The following is a 4,509-nucleotide window of genomic DNA, read 5'->3' as shown; positions in this document are numbered from 1 at the left end:
CTCAGGGAAGGTTTTGAAAGAGATTCAATAGAAAAGGTAACAATGGTGGAAACCACTCACTCCCACTATCTTATAACCAAACTATTTCTTCAGCTATGCTAGCCACATTCATGCCCGATTCTCTCTCTCCTCTTTCTTTCTTCCTCTCTTTTTCTCCTTCCTCTTTTTTATCCCTCTTTCCCCTTCTTTTCTTTCTCCCTTCTGCTTTTCCTGACTAAATTCCCATTAAACTAATTCATTTTTTGAAATTCACAAAATTTCCCAGTATAAATTTCAGTTTTGATGATTCTATTTAATAATTATTTTCATTTTCTCAAACATAGTAGATTCATTTAATTGGCAGAATCACTTTTTTCTTGGGTCTCATAGAAATTTTCTTGTAATATGTAAAAAGAAACAGTTTTCCTTATTTCGTTTATAGGACAGAATACAAGATTTCCCTAGAATGAAAAGCAGTTGATATTCTTTTGCTGGATCATAATTATCAGTCTGCTGTATCTATTAGCTCTCCTCTAAGAGATTGGCAATCTCTCTTATTCTCTTCATTCATTTCTCCTCTAATTCAATATTTGGCCCCGTATAGTATGACCTGTGCTATTTTATTATTTCTGTTATAATGTTTTTATCCCCAGTTGGTCTGTTTAGCTTTGCAATCTTGATTTTCTTTATTCTGTTGTCTTATCCTTTCATCTTGGGCGTCTTATTTTGATTTCATGTTGTCCCATGAGTTCTTCTAAAGTACAAATGGCTCATTTTGGAGATTTTTTTTCTCCCTATTCTTTAAGTAGTGTTTAATTTCATAATTGATTCTTCCCTTTTTTCTTTGTCTTTTTATAGACATTTCACAGTTCTTTTCCTCTTTATTTTGTTTGATTGGAGATTAGAAATAACAAGAGAATTACACTTTTTTTGTAATTAGAAAGCATTATGGAGGTGTAGAAAGAATTTTTTCTTTGTCCACATGAACCCAAGGTTACTATTACTGAGAGTTTCATGTGTATAATTCCACATTTTTCTTCTGCTACTAAATATATATATTAATATATATACACATAAATACATACACATAGCATATGCATATATATATGTATATATACATATGCGCTTTTCTTTTTTCAAAAACAAGATCCAATTTTATATTCTTCTTTGTATTTTAAAAAGTCATTTATTTACTTTTATGAATCAAATCCTGTCATTTACTTCTTTGAAATTTGCATTTTAAAAATTTGCCTTTTAAAACTTAATAATATATAATAAATACTCTTCTAAAAACATGAATTTAACTCATTTATAAAAATATATAGGTTCCCAATAGTCTGTTTTATGGATATACTATAATTTATTCAGTTATATTACTATTAAAGACATTTGGGTAATGGTTATTTATTTATTTTACTACTGTACACAATGCTTCAGTAGATATCAAAGTGCAGATATTCTTATATATGAATGTTTATATATCTCGATTAATTTCAAAAGGGAAGTTACTGGGGCAGGGCATGAACATTTAGTTATTGGGAGACAATATTGGATTATTTTCCATCAAGTTCATAATAGTTCACACTTGCATCAACATTGCATATGAGTGCTTATTTCCTCACCTACTAGACAGTTCTAGATGCTATCAAAATTTCATTATTGCTAACATTATGAATAAAAATGATATCTCACAGCCAGTTTAATTTGCAATTCTTGAACGATAATTGAGAATGAGCAACTTTTCAAATGTTTACTGGCACTTCCTCTTCTATAATTTGTCTCATTATACTCTTTGCTCATTTTCTTTTTTAGATTAGAAAATATAGTTTATTTAGAAAGTCAAGGTAGGGAAGGGGGGCCAAAGCTTAAGGAAACATGTCCTGACCACAGCTCAAAGAGCACATGGCCACACCATAGCTTAGCAAAGCAATGACTGCCCACTTTTTTTTTTTTATTGAGTTGCTTGTCATTTATCTATAAATTTATATTTGTTTCTTGGTTGTAAATTCTTTGCTCTACATGTGGCACATATTTTTCTCCTAGTCTCTGTGTGCCTTTGGACTTTATTTATGAAATATTTTGCATATATATATATTTTAAGATTCTTGAAACCCTGTCACCTGCTTTATTTCTGGAGAAGGATAAATTGAAAAGAGAAAATATTCAATTGAATTTGAGGGTCAGCTAAGTTGGAAGCAACAGTAGCAATGATTTTAGGCCTCTAAGTTTCTTCTGATCCTTAAGGGAATGCTGAAACTTCCTTGTTTGGAGATTTAAGAGTTTAATTTTCCCCTAGAGCAAGATTAACCACTTTTGCTGGGATAAAAGAATAAAGAACAAACAACTCAATAGCACCAAATGAGGGTTTAACACAGAAAACAGGGCCAATCCTTTCAAATGCAAATTTTTACATTAAATATGTTTATAAATCATAGTTGTTTTTCTTCTTAATTCAAAACTTCTCCCTCCCCTAACAGGAACTCCAGAAATCTGAAGAGCATGTGCATTACTAACCAGATATACAATCCAGCCAATCCTTCCAAACTGGAATCTGATTACTAATGGACTAGACTTGGGGCTGCCCCGAGGGATGGGAAGCAGAAATTATGTTCTCAAGGAGAATGGATACTGAGAATGCCACCAGTCATAGAGTTGAACGCTGTGCACTGGGTCCAGGATAACTTTCACACCCTGTTCACTGCACAGTTTCCAACCACCATGGACAGAAGAATCCTGGAACACCAGTCTCACTCGATGATGCCACATATTTGTGTTCACGTTGGTAGCAAACAGGGTAAATATCATTTCAATGACAGCTGGAATAAAGATGAAATTGATGGTGGTGACCTGCAGGCAGTCCTGGTCTGGATTGGTATGAACATCTCCATTTTGAACAGGAGACTGTAATCCTCCAGTACACTTGCTCTTTAACCTAGGGGACTGTTTTTGAACTTGAAGTTGATTCCCACATTGGTTCCTGTCTGTTCCCAACAATCTTTCTGCACCAGAAAAGTAAGCATTTGGAATTCTTTAATGTGTTGGGAGTGCTTTCTGGAATGGCTGAGTTCTTGGAGATTGGAACAGCCCTTGGCACATAGATATGGTACAGAGATCGGATCACACATGCCCAGAGGCATCGCAGATTATCCATTGACTCTGGTTGCAGGAACAAAGGCAGAGGAGAGTCCAGCATGTTGTGTCTTCGGTACAACCTGGTCCAAAAGGCAGCAGTGCAAGTGACAGTCCAGGCATTCTTACAAGTCAGGGAAAAATTCACAATGTCCTCAGGGTGGTTGTAGGAAGCCAACAATAGGTAAATATCCATGGGCTACTCGTCTTCTTCAGCCCCATCCAGTTCTTCTTTGTGCCTCTTGCTTGTCTTTGTTGCTAGAGATGGTTCTCTCATGGATGCTTTCCTCCTGGGCATCCATCTCATCACTGCTGTGGATGATGTCACAGGACTTACCAGCCCCAGAAAGAGCTTCCTCTGCAAGGATCTGGGAGGTTTCCAAGCCACACAAGTGATTTTACTTCCTACTGGCACAGTGTTGGCCACGTCCAGACCAAACGACTTGACTCGTCCAGACCAAACGACTGCTGGATCAGGGCTGGCATAATCCTCCAGGGTCACTCAACTGGAGCAGGTCTCGTGGGCCCAGAAGTTGAGTCATTTTCCTCTCTTGGGCATGGCAACCATGTAGGGACGAGACTGGCCTAGAGGGCCAGGATCTCCAGGCCATGTCTATGTGGGAGAGCCGCCTGGGAGCCAGGGGCCAGCTGCGCCCAGCTCTGTGGCCATCCAGCAATGGATGAAATATTTTATCTTAACATATTCGCCATCAGCAAATTGTTCACTTTCCTAATACTGAGAGTGGATGAAAAGAAAAAAAAAATCTGAAGCTGGTTGTTGCAAACTTCTGTCATTAAGCACAAGTGAAACGGTCTTTTCTAAATTGTCACCTTTTTCATAATACAGATGGAAGTTGCAGACATGTCCAGTATTTGCCTCAGAAGTCACCACTCTGACTAGCATTTCATAGTTTGTATTTTTATTCAGATTCAAATATATATTATATACAGTATATCCATGTATAAATATATTTCTTTGCTTACATTACATCATTACATTACTATCTGTCTCACTGTCACTATTAAGTTCACTGAATTCACCTTTGATGTCTGAAATCTCATCAGCATATATTTCTTCATTTTCCATAATTGTGGTAAATTATTTTTAATGTTGAAGTATGAAAGCCCTGAAGTATCAAAATACAAGTATACAACACTAATTGCAACAAAATAATGACTAACTTGCAGCTTTTACCAGCTATGTAAATCAGTAACAACATTGCATAGTTGATATCAGATAATATCTCTAATTTTTTTTTTTTTTTTTGAGTTGGAGTCTCACTCTGTCGCCCAGACTGGAGTGCAGTGGCTGCTCCCGGCCACCGTAGCCTCGACCTGCTGGGCTCTGGTGATCCTTCTGCCTCAGCCTTCCGAGTAGCCGGAGTTACAGGCGCGCGCTAC

The 4,509-nt window shown here is 36.7% G+C and overlaps 1 pseudogene; it reads right to left on the bottom strand.

The window, feature by feature from the left end:
• Positions 1-2,583: 2,583 nt before the first annotated feature.
• Positions 2,584-3,700, bottom strand: LOC103257922 (annotated as a pseudogene).
• Positions 3,701-4,509: the final 809 nt, after the last annotated feature.

Source organism: Carlito syrichta, unplaced genomic scaffold, assembly GCF_000164805.1.
Source record: "Carlito syrichta isolate Samal-C Ts95f unplaced genomic scaffold, Tarsius_syrichta-2.0.1 Scaffold301901, whole genome shotgun sequence".
In the NCBI taxonomy this organism is placed as follows: Eukaryota; Metazoa; Chordata; class Mammalia; order Primates; family Tarsiidae; genus Carlito; species Carlito syrichta.
The sequence above is the reverse complement of the archived record's forward strand: the minus strand, read 5'-3'. Positions and strand labels throughout refer to the sequence as shown.